Source organism: Anas acuta, chromosome 14 (assembly GCF_963932015.1).
Source record: "Anas acuta chromosome 14, bAnaAcu1.1, whole genome shotgun sequence".
Classification (NCBI taxonomy): Eukaryota; Metazoa; Chordata; class Aves; order Anseriformes; family Anatidae; genus Anas; species Anas acuta.
In genome coordinates, this window is record NC_088992.1 from 18,998,048 (window position 1) to 19,011,363 (window position 13,316).

Here is a 13,316-nt window from a genome sequence, read left to right on the forward strand (position 1 = left end):
CCCTATTTCTCTCTGAAGAAACCTGCTTGCCCATAGAAGTGTGACTGGTTCATTGTATAGCATTGTCCCTATATATACTGTCCCTATATTGCAAACAGTGCTGACTTGAAGTCTACATCCATGCTAAGACTTTTCTGTTCAGCTATTATCTTTCCCATAAGTACTATGTCTCATGGAGGGAGTGGTATGACCTCTTATTATCCTTGTACACTAAGAAAATTAAAATGTGTGCTGTCCAGGTAGTTGATTCATACTGTCATCTCCTCTGTGCCATCATTTGGTATCAAACATCATAATGTGAAAAATATTTTAAAAAGATGCTCAGTGGGGAGTCTTCTGTAAAATACCAGATTTTACATAGGGGAACAAATTTGATCTGAGTTGTGAAATTCCTGCTTTATAAATGTGAATCTTACAAAGTATTTCTTTTGTTCCTGGAAATTCCCTCCTCTAATGCCTATCAAAATGGCTGGGTTTGTAAAAAGCCATCTATATCGTGCCAAAGGGCTCTGGCTGGATGGACATTACTCCATGCCTAGGCTCATAAGTAAATAACAATGTGTGCAAGTGGACATGGTCCCCGTCAGACTCACTGCTGTGCCTCTGAGTCTGTGCTGAATCTGCTATGCAAGCAGTGCTTCCACCTTGAGGGTTTGTGCCAGTGTTTTCATTCAGCTCAAAGCACCTGTGCATTTAATCAAGTAAATGTCATCCTGACATAATGGTCATTGCTATGAATTTAATTTACTGAAAATCAGCAAGTGTTGTCCTATTGCTTATGTATAAGAGACTTTTAAGTAAAGCACAGAAGTTATTTTCAGAGATTTTATTGGGGGAGAGAAAAAAAAAAAAAGCTTGTAGAAAGAGACTGTTTTTTTTTTTATTATTATTATTATTATTATTATTTATTTATTTATTTATTAAGCATCACAGTGCTTAAAAAATCAACTTTAAAAAGAACCTTTAATATATGGAATGGCTCCAGAACAGATCCAACATGTCTTAGATAAGCATTTCTTTTCCTGTCAAATATATATTTATTAGTATGTGTGTATATATATATATATATATATATATATATATATATTATATATATATATATTCAGGTATGACTGATATTTTTGATCTGACTCTTCATCTACCTAAAATGTGAGCTAGTCATAACTTCTATTTGGAAAAAAAGAAAGTCTCAGGAATATCCTGTCAAGTTACAAGTGTGGTTCTTTAAAAGCAATGGTGAGCATGTTGTGTAAATTATACAAGTACACAATATGGAAGAAATCTTTCATATATATTTTTGCATGTCATAAATAAATATATATATTTATTATATGTCATTGAGATATATATGGCACTGATTCAACTTCCACTGCTACAAGGTAATATGCAAATCTGGTTATGCAAAATGTTAAGTGTTGCTTGTCCTCTGCAGGAATACATGGAAATAAGAAATGTAAATAAACTCTGAGAATCAGTTGAAGTTTTATGATACTCTTTGAGAGTCATTTGTTGTATGATAACAGCATTGCGTACAGAATCATCTGTCTGTTTGGCCAGTCACAGTCATGTATTTTCCAAATCTAATAACTTCGATCACAAATGCCAATAACCAATTGTAGAAAAACATGGATCTTAAAATTTAAAATGAAGAGAAAAAAAAAAAACACAACAACAAAACATGCATTAAAATGGAAAAAGAGAGAAGGGACCCTGTTAAAATTACTGGAGTTTGTCTTAAATTACCACATTTTATTTATTAAAAGCCCCATGCGGCAATATATTGATGGCTTTTTTTTTTTTTTAGGAGTAAACATTTTTATGATTTTTTTCCAGTGTATGGATTTGTGTTTTTTTCCCCAGAAATCTAGTTACTGAGAAATTTCAAAGCTATTAGGTTAAAAACAGGAGAGGACCACCTGAATATTCAATGCATACAAAAGTGGTCTTTATATTTCTTATGTATTATGTTTTCTGTAGCTTATTAGGTTTTCAGTTCTTGTTGACAGTATGATGCTGCTAGTATGTCAGAAGATTGCCTTTTTTTTTTTTTTGTCACTTCTGTTTCAAATGATGTTAATGTTCCTCTGAAATGAAGATAAGAAAGAAATTCAGAAATACATTCTTTGCTGTGGTAGTGAATCACTGGAATAAGTTGCTCAGAGAAGCTGTGGATGCCCCTTCCCTGGAGATGTTCAAGGCCAGGCTGGATGGGGCCTTGGTCAACCTGATCTAGTGGGTGGTGTCACTCCCTATGGCAGGGGGGGGAGAGGGAAGGAGGTGGAACTGGTAGATTTTTAAGGGCCCTTCCAACACAAGCTGTTCCAAGATTCTGCGATAAGAAACAGAAGGGTCATAACTGAACACCTTAATTTTGTCACAGAAGTGCGTGTAGTCCTCGGGAAACTGAATTTCAGTAGGATAGCTGGAGCTAACTTAGGTGCCTGTTAATTGCAGTAAGTAGGTTTGACTCTGTTAAAGAAAAAGAAAAAAAAAAACTGCATGCTATCCTTATATGTCGATAAACCCCTAGCTTAGGTTGAATTTCTCTGAAATGTAGATACAGTTCTGAAAATGCTAAAGGAGAACATGGATTCCCATTTTCAAAGTAATATTGCTGCAAACAAAAATTAAAAGGTAGCATTAAGTACCATCGCTAAATACTAAAGGAAGCAGAAAATGGCTGAATTCTTCAACAGCTTGAAAGTTGCAAATGCGTTTGGTATTTAAAATAAACCAGATACAAGACAGAGAATTGAAGTTATGAGCCTAACACAATACAAGAGAAAAGTGCCGAGTCCAGGCACAACATCTAAAATGTGATAGAAGGTAGTTTTATTATTAATTTATTTTTAAAAAAGGTTTAATGGCTTAGGTATGGTGTCAGGAGAAAAAAAATAAAATAAATAAATCAAGCTTTCTCCACAGATGCCTATGTGCTGATCAGGTTGAGTAGGAAAAAGAACAATGTTTAGGGTGAAATGTGCAGAATAAGCTGTTCATATTTTGTCCTTCAGTGTTCACATGGAATAATTGTTCAGATGTGGTTATGTGGTTTGTGGCCACAACACAAACAGGTGATTTATTAAAGGATTAAAGATTTATTACATTAAGATTAAAGATTTATTAAACTGCACTAGATCTGTCTGTTAATTGGGGTGGGGAAGCTTCACTGATGCTTGGTGAATGTACAGGGCTCAGGTGAAGGGCGAAGTTTTGTAGCTTTGTCTCACTGGGGGTTTGTTCTTCATGCCCATGTGTAGGATGCTTTACAAAATGTCTCAATGATTTGTGGATACTGCTTTTTTGGCTAAATATGGTTTGTAATAAACAATAAATTGTTGCTAATCTTAAGAATTTTAGGAGTCATTTTAAGTGAACAATTTTCCTAATGCTAGGTTAAAGGTTGGATTAGATGATTTTAGAGGTCTCCTCCAACCTTCTGTTGATTCTGTGATTCTTATTTGCATACCCATAATTTGTGTTCTTATTGTACTTTTTTTGTCTGACATAGTGTCTCATTTACTCTGTACTTCAAAGTGGTTTTTGTTTACCACACATACTATTTCCCTTATTAAAAAAAAAAAAAAAAAGAGAGAGGGAGAAAGAAAACAACTTTAGTTGTAAACCTGTCTCATCCATAAACCTATAAATGATTCAATTATTCATTTATGATATATTCTGTTTGGCATACATAAATGCCTAGCAAAGTAGCTTGGAAGAATGAATATGAGTGCTAAATCACTAATTGTTAAATAATCTATATACTTCAAACATTAAATAAAAGTATATTCTACCTAATAAATGACCTAATTTGCTTAATAAAACCAAGTGAATCTTCTAGGAACAAAAACAAAACAAAACAAACAAACAAAAACAAAACAAAACCAAGCGATTCAAATGCAATGAGCAGGATAGTTCTTTGTCCTTTGGTTGATAACACAGCCTCCCTCTCACTTACCAGTGCAATATCATCCTCTTTCTGTAGACCATGGCAAATATGGGGGGATGATTGGTTCATGACTGGTTCGAAGTTAAAAGCAAGAGAAGTAGCTGGAAGTGAAAATTTTATCAGAGGTATATGGGTTTGTACTCTTTTTTGTTTGTTTGTTTTTTCCAAAATTTGAGTGATTTCAACACTTTCAGTTTCTGCCTTTTCTAGGGAAAAGCTTTCTCTTGTGGGGACTCAAATGATATGTTCAATCTGTTCAGTAATAACTAGTCTATGAACATGACAATAGCCTCAGAAAGAACCACGAGCTCTTTCCCCCAAGCATATGCCTGTAATTTCACAATGCCCCTTTTAATTCTATGAGACAGTCCAGGTCACTGTGTACTACGGCAGCTGTCACACTCTGTCTCGAAGTAGGCCCACAGTACTGCTATACCTGCACTCTAAATGCATGTATGAATGGTTTTAAAAACTGACTGTGGAAACCAGCCCATGATGTTTGCTTGCAGTGTTATAATGGGCTGACACCGTAGCTTTCAAAAATAAATAAATCCAATTTGACTGAATTATTTTATTTTTATTGCTCTTCCCAGGTATGTAATAGTAACTTTGCTGTAAATATTAAAATATAAAATTGAAATTTTGGGGGAAAAAAAAAAATATATATATATGATTTATTGCTAACCTATGAGCTACAGGAATTAGTAACTAAAATGGTGCAAAGAAATTAGATAAAAATCATGGAAAAAGCTAATATACCTAGGAATTAAACTGCATGGATCAGTACTAGATTCCAGCTGGGGTGTCATAACATTCATATTTTGGTCAGATTTTGTTTGCTGTGTGAAATCTATACGTTGACTTTGATGGTCTAGTGGTGAAGTACAATGTGGAGTTGTTGACAGTAAAGATTTGTGTAAAATTGAGGATAACAAACTAGGTGATTTGTAATGGTTCTAAATTGCTGAAAACCAATTCTTAGTCTGATTGGTAGGGATTTGGTATAGTATTTGGCTGTAAAAAAGAAACATACAACTACAGGGAGGAGCCCTGGAAAGCAGGAACAGAATGTAACAAGGGAGGAGAATTGTTATATAATTATATATAATTATGTATTATACATTGTATGTATATAATTATATGTTATTATTCCAAGGAGTAATTGGCTGCCCAGAGGCATTTGGTTTGGATCCTGAAAGATGTATTTTTGAAAATACCAAGTCAAAAAAAAACACAAGAGGAAGGTACTGAGGAAGCAGGTTTCTCATTACAGGTGTAATTTCATTTATTTACTTATATTTAAAACCTGGTACATGCCCATTGGAGATGCCAATCTTTTAATCAGGTGGGTATATTCAAGTATGTTTGCAATTAGTATTACATACATTGCTGTTATTGATACCAGGTTAAAATCTATAGTGATTATCTCAACTTCACTGAAATATAATCCCTTTACTTTTTAGTTTACCAGGAGCAGTGATATATGTATTCGTGAGCCTAGCAAAATCTCTCATGAACTTTATAAATGAAATAAATAGTTTGAGACAAAGGAGGGTAGTGAAGCATTACATGCTAACTACAAACAATGGTCATTCAGTAAAATTAAAGGTGAAATTACATCGATACATTAGTATCGATGTTTTGTATCTAGACAATGGTGATGTTAATATCAGCTAGCATTGGAGGCCTATAGTCTGAGGGCAATGCATCAGATGCTTTGAGACTTTAAGATCATCTGTGTTATTTGTTTGTGTTCCTTCTTTATTGACGGTTGGTATTATAGTGATATTTGAAAGGATGTCAGTGGGGTGGAATTATGTCTCTGGATAAGTGTCTCTTACTGTTCTCTAAATACCAGAGCAAAGCTGAAATGTTTATTCAAACAAAGCAAGAGATATTGATCTTATAATAATTGTCAATTACAAGGATATTTGGTTTATTCTACTGAATGATTACACTGGACTTCTTAAATTGGACACTTACACTGGACTGCCTTGCTTACTGGTAGTACAAAATGGACAGTTTCTCATTCCCATTTTTGCTTGTATTGTGTTAAGCTTAGAGGAAGATGAGAACAGCAGAGAAATTAAGCTGCACTGGCACGAGGGCCTTTCTGATGTGCTTAGATGCTGCCTGTGCTTTCAACGTTCATCAGAAATAAATAATTTTATTCTGGATTTTGTAAAGCTGTTTGATAGTGGGTGACCTTTCTCAGGTAGAGGAGGAAAGATTGCATTAATAGAGGTAAGGGGCTCCATTCTACATGAGTACTTAGGCATGCAGAGCACATTAGAGCTGCAGTAGGTGAGTTAACTGCACTGTAGTGTATGAAATTGGTACTGTTTCGGGGAATGTCCGATTGTTTATAGAGAGAAAGTAGAAGAGTAAATGAAGACAAGATAATTAAACACTTCATTCCTAACAATGATGAAGTTCTATTAGAACAAGGTGAAGAGGAAAGAAATGATAAGTTATGAGCTGTTTTTTTTTTTTTTTTTTTTTTTTTTTGTTGTTGTTGTTGTTGTTTTTGTTTTTCCTCAAATAATAAAGATACATAGTGAATTGTTTAATGAGAAAAAAAATCATAGAAAGCACTAGTCTAACTGAAATCCTACAATCATGTAGGGAGGCAGTGCCTCTATCCTCAATTCCAGTCTTTTGTAATCATAATTGTTTTAATAAGGATTAACCTGTGTCTGTCACCGTACAGTATTTTACACAGTTTGCTTTAATTCTGACTGCTAACTGCCTCCTTGTGTGATTGCTTTTTAAGGACCAGTCCCACTTTAGGACAGGGAGGCTTCATTTTACTGTTTTACTCTTGTCTTACAATTTTGTGAACATTAGAATTTTACAGGCCACTGCTTTGCTTTAAAGGTTCTTGAAGGAAACAAAATTTTAGGTCTGCGCTAGAGATGTGTGTTTTTGTTTGACTTTTTTCTCTCCTTTTCAGATCTGAGAGTATTTCTGCTCATGTATAATTTACTTAAATTTATTATTTCTATTGACATTTCCCTGTAGAAAATGAGGTGTCTTATTTTGACCCCCAAAAACAAAAGCAATAGATGATTTGGGCTCTCATCATGCTTCTTCTGTAAGAATTACTAAATAAGCTGCAATCGTAAAATTGAATGTGCCTTTTCTACTGCAGGTTGTTTTGACTTTCATATTAATTTTTAACTCAGGTAGAAATTCCTTTCTCCAGAATACTGAAAATACCATATTGTCAGATCATTCACTCGGATGTTTCCTTGGATGGACATGTAATTGGTAATATTCTTGGTGGTGTTTTGTGAGAAGAAAGAGTTTTGCAGGATTAATTCTGTCACAAATGACAAATTAAGAAGATGGAGAAATAGCAAATGCAGTTTATTTGTGAGATCATTATCCAGAGTACATATTCTTCACCAACAGAGAAAAGTGCAGGAGCTGCAGGTTGTGTAAACACCACCACCACCTGACTTGAAAGCTGGTTCCATGAGGAGCTGTGCACAGCAGCTGTTGGAGGTTGGCTGCTGCAGACATTTTGTGGGTAGGTTTTGTGGGTAGGAAGCAGGTTACACATTTGTTTCTAAGAAGCACATGATTTAACATTTAGATGCAGATTCCTGGGAAAATAAGACTGTCCTCTCAAACAAAAGCATTGCAGTATAGGATGGTACTGCTGTTGTAGACATAAACAGGTAGGCTGTGGGCAAAGCTCTTGCTATATGAATTAATGTTTCTACATTTTTAGCAGCAGCATTATCTCCAAAATTTGTGCACTGAAAAGTACATATCCTGTGGAGAAGTTATTTCCTTCCCCCCCCCCCCCCACCCCAGTTCTTCAATTATTTAATTAAGTGTTATATTTTTATCATCAGGAATAAAAAATATTAATGTAGGATGTGTATACAGTTCAACATACTGACCAGAACGAGCTACCAATTATTTTAGGCACTGAGAAAGAACCAAATCCATGTGTCTCCTTAGAGAGCTCTAGCTCACTTCCACAGTTTGAGAATCTAGATTATATAGATAATTTCAGAATTGTTAAGTAACTATTTTTAAAAGAGAATGCAGTAAACTTTATTCTTTTCATACCCTCCTGTATATAAAGTGGAATTTCTAGAAAGAAAAAAAAAAAAAAGAAAAAGAAAAAGAAAAAGAAAAAAAAAGGTTGTGAAAAAGGTGTTTCATATGTTCTGAAACACATGAAATTAAACAATTTTCTCTTAGAACTTTAGTAATTATAAACTTTTTTTCCATTAAAAAGAACACAACTTGTTAAAAGGTGTTTTGTATATATAACTTATCTGTTGTATGCAGCATGTCTTGGCTGGTAGTAGTGTAAATTTTTAAGAGAAAGAAGCTGAAATTAAGCAATTTTTGTTGCAGTGCTGATGTTATCTTAGTGAAATGGACATGTAATCTTTCCAACCAGAATAAGAAACATTTTGCAAAATGTTTGAAAGTAAAACTTTCAGTTTTATATTGTTAGGCATAAAGCAAAAGGGCTATGAACTATGTATAAGCGGAGGAGATGTACTGGATTTTTCCTCCAAGCCTGTAGTTCTGTGTGCTGTCAGCACAGTTTATATTGCTTCACTGTTCTGTAAATGCTATAGTTTTTTTATGGATCTTCCTTTTGTTTATTTATTATTTCTCTTGAAAGGGAGAAGTGAAGTGAATGCTGAAAGATGAAGATGTATTTCCCAGTGATAAAATATTAAAAATCTGAAGTGCTCCTCCTAGTTCTTCTGGCATAGCTGTTTCATTGTGTTATATGGGTGTTAATCTTCTAAGGAGCATGTAGTATTTCAGAGAGAGGCCTGAATACCTTCAGTCTAAAGCTGAGATTATTGTACCAGAAGATTTTCTGTAGAGTGACGTCTGCTTTTAGCAGGGATTTAAATTATGAACATGATGTTGTGGCTGAGTTTTGGACTCAGTGACAGGATAGAAGGCAATGCCTATCTAATTTAAACAACAGTTTAGAGAGCTTTGTGGGGAGAGAGTAGAAAGCTGGGCATTGCTGCATGAAAATTATCATTTGCTGCAACAAAATTATCATTCTTCAGAATCACAATTCTTTTACTATGAAATAAGAGCCAAATTCACCAGTTTTCCATGAGCAGATAGCACAACAGCCAATCCTTCAGCAGAGAAATGGAGAGCTTCTTCCAGAAAAAGATCACAGACCGATATTTGTTTCCTCTAAAACATCTTTTATTCTTCTTTAATCAACAGTGTAAACCAACAAAACTTAGAGGTTGAAATTTCTGCATTTGTTCCAGCTCCTTGATTTTTGTCAGCTCCAGAATTTGATTTGAATCTTGTATTATCCATAGAAAAGGTTTAAGCATCATATGCTTAACTTATGGTTATGAGTTCTAGCTTTAACAAATAACACTTAGTGTTTTGAGAGAGTATCTAAGTATGTGAGGGTTGGACAGGGTAATGACTAAGGAAATGAGGAAAGGAATAAGAAAAACAAGCTAGGCTGAAATACTCATGAAATTTGGAGAAGTGGTATTAGAAGAGAGCATATTACAGGCTCTCTGTGGCCTGACTATCATTTCATTTCAAACAAAGGTATCAATATCAGCAAAACCATTTATACTTTTTTTCACATTAAACTACACTGAGAGTTCTATGCACAATTTAAAGTTGAAAGATCATAGCAGTCAGTAGCTGAATATTTGGTTTTCATGATGGACTTGTAGAAATGTCACTGTTTATCCTTTGTGAAAGCCAGCTCTTAACCTAAGATTATATAAGGGAAGCTTATGCTTGGTGTGAATAAACAGAAGGAAGAAGACCTCCATGACCTCTATAATTAGTAATAAATGTTTTTTTAATTTAAATGTCAATCTGTTAGTACTTATAGCAACCGTGACACATGTTTAAATCCAGTATTAGTGTTCAGGAGAGTGATATATCACATTACAGTGTTGTTTTTTTCCCCAGATTTCCACGTATTTGAAATTGGGTATGCTGGCTGCTGCTGCTGCTGTTTCCAACTGTCACGCAGCAGGACTGTTTCCAAGAAGCAGAAGTGAACAGTGGGTATAGCTGCAGTGCGTGGTTTCAGTAACGAATTCAGAGAGAGAGAGAGTGATTGCCAGTTGGTGGGCACATAACATTCTGATGAAGTCCCGATAGAGATAGTCAGTTAAAGAGCATGGCTTCCTTGCAAACTCTTTGGATTTGTCCAGAAATTGTTAATGGAGAGTCAGATTCTGCCTTCAGACACAGAGATCTGAAGCAAAATCTCATGTTGCTTTTGACTGGACATTGTATACGTGCATACAATTGAAGAAATAATTGATCTTTCATTTTCCTGGGCTTCAGCTTTGTCTCTTTTTCTTTAGGATTGTGATGTGTCAGTGCTAGAGCTAAGAGTATTATATAGTTCTCATACTACCACTCTGCTCTGAGGAACTATCTGAAATTGTCACCTCCTTTCTCATCATTTCTGTTCTGTCTGTAATAGGTCAGACCTGTTTCCTTCCAGGGCAAAGATAAGTTTCTGCTGTGGCATTCCCTACAGCTTTGCTGAGCTGCAGCAGCTCCACGAGGGCTTTGTGTTCTGTCCGTCTCCACATATCAGTAGTGTTGCTCTCCAGTCTCTAGTGGTGTTCTTTCTTCTACAGCGATATCAGAACTATTTTAGTTGCTTTTTTGATTTTCAAATTCTACTTTAACTTGTAGGAAGGCCAACATCTATTCAATTTTGAAAAACTGTCCCCTGTGTAGCACTGAAAAAAAGAACCATTAGTAGGACAGTCATATTATTCAACTACCAGCACAGTATTATTTTCTGCAACACTTAAAATATGAAAGTGTTTTAAGAGTTCCTTATGGCCTGAGAAAGGAGCAGTGTCAGTTTCCAGGTCCTATGAAGCACAGAACCTCCCCAAAGGTTTGGAGACAGGGGCAGATTTTCTGTTTTCTCAAAAGTAATAGGTATTATTTTTGGAATTATTGACAGCAAACTTCACTTTCCCTGAAAGATAATCAGGGTGAAGGTTTCTTTGCACTGGTTTGCATCATTAAGAGTCATGAAATGAAACATCATAAGGTTTCTCTTTCTTTCACAGCAGATAAAAAGATCAGTGTATGAAACAGTTCTGTAATGTGTTTCATTTCACACTGAGAGCACTGTTATTCTGTTATCATTCTAATGACTAGTGTGTTGAGTCAGTGTTGTTTTTTTAAAAGCTGTAATTTTTTCCATTGTTTGTACTCAAGGCTATGTTATGCAAAAAACAATTTTATATTTTGTGCACTAGTCCTTGCTAGTATATATTTATATAAAAATATTTTTAATCCCTTTATGAAAATTGTAATAGCTCTGCTTTGGGGAAGATGCAGAATGCCTGTTTCAGGCATTCCTACCTGCTATAACTATTATTTCTTCCTCTGCAAAGGTATAGATCATGAGTCTTGAATTTAAGAGCATTTAAAGGTGGCAATTCTTCTGTGCTCTTGCATTAGTAATTTTGTTTAGCTATTCAATGTGAATTGCAAGCCATTAATAATTATTAAAAGGTAGCTTTGTTGCTTAAATAATTTTGAAGATGAGAGAGAACTATTTCTATTTTTCCAAAGGTGAGAAAATTCAGGGTAAAAATATGAGGGAGGCATGAAGAGAGGAAAGGACAGATTTCCTTTTTTATTCCAGTGAATTTGCATTATGGTTAAGAATGATCAAGTGAACTGAATTACCAATCATTTTCATTACTCTGCTTTTGCTTTTGTTAAATGCTGGAAATAATCTATCCAAAGGAGCCAAAAGATTCTTCTCCCCTGCTTTTGTCCACTTCAGGAAGATTTCTTTTGAAGTATTTGTGGTGATCCACACTGATGGAAAACAACATATTTTCAAAAGCAATTCTGTGAGTAGCTATGTAGTGATTGAAGCAGGCACTTACTGCCAAAAGGTGTTCATTTATTATTGAATTCTCTCAGAACCCAATAGATATGTATGGTTAAAATGTAAAATTAAGGAATATTGTTTAGATGTACAAGAAAGAGGTAAGACTTCCACAGTGTTTATAGGAGTAACTTGCTTCCACTTTTGCTCTCCTCCTTTTGTTGAAGAAATTTACAGGGCTTTTTTTTTTTCCTTCTTCTTCTTCTGTAAACAACAGCAAAGCATTGGTAGATAGTACTGTAAGGACACTAATGAGAGGGCTGTATTGCTTGAACACTTTTTAATACCTTGTGGAAGGAACTTTTAAAGTCAATTTTGAATCTATCTTTAGCAGTTATAGTTTTCTGCTTCTAATGAACTGTCATTAGGTATTTAAGGAGAAAGATTGAGGTCCATCAAGTGAAAGAGTTCTCTGTCAGATTGAAGAGTAGAAAAGAAGTTTTTGAGCCATTATCCAACAGTCTCAATATATTCTATAGAGGACTAGTAACCCTCATACAGGGCAACAAGATTTTGAGAAGAAAACGGTTGGTCACCCAGGATCAGTCATCCCTTGAATCCCAACTGCTGATCCCATCAGGTGGTATGGTGTCTGCACATGCTATAAACACTTCATCTATCAAGTTGGGTCCCGTTTTGGAGGCACACCTACATCATCTTGGATTTTGTGATTTGAGTTAAATTATTTGCCTAACTTTCAGCTGGAAAAAAAAAATGTATACTTGGCTGCTGTACAGTGCTCAGGTTCTTCTGTGGATGTGGAAGCAGATTTTCCAGATACAGATGGCCAGTCGGCTGTGCTTAACAGAAAAGTACAGGGACTAAAGAAAATCCTTGTTTGTCTGAGGATGCTGTATAAATTGCCAGGTTTTAGCAGCTGTGCAGGAGAAGGGCTCTTAGAGACTAGAGGGGGGAGAGAAGAAAGGCTAGAAACCTCTAGCTTATGCACTAAATTCCCACCTGGCCCTACTTAGAGTATGTGCAGAATATACCTATTTTGACTATTGGTGGATTCCAAATTTTAGGTGTGTTTTTTCAGTCTCTACAGATACTGCATATTCACAGGAGGAGGGAGGAAAAAATAAAATAGAATTGATTTTTGTTTATGTTCTAGGAAGACTTGCAGGTAAACCATTAATAAAAGACTGCTGAGCATTTTGCCTTGGTTCAGATTATTATGCTCAGGATTATTCTTCCAAGAGGTCTATCAGCAAAAGAGTCTGTTAATAATACAGATGTTTGTCTGAACATTTAAAAGAAACACTTGACCTGTGTTAAGGTTTCGAGTCATTCGGGGGTGCAAATCAACTATGGTCTAAACATTTTGTGAAAACAGTCCTGAAAATGTTCACTTGCTAATGTGAAGCTAAAATAATATTTCATTTACAAAGAAAGCACTGTTGAAAAGAAGACAGAATTAAATTTCATATGAAAGGATTAGGGTATTAA

At 35.0% G+C, this 13,316-nt stretch overlaps 1 protein-coding gene across 9 annotated transcripts in view; it reads left to right on the plus strand.

The window, feature by feature from the left end:
• GABRB2 (gamma-aminobutyric acid type A receptor subunit beta2) overlaps positions 1-13,316 on the plus strand; it is a 178,327-nt gene that overhangs the window by 97,536 nt on the left and 67,475 nt on the right. The gene's annotated exons all lie outside the window — the stretch shown is intronic.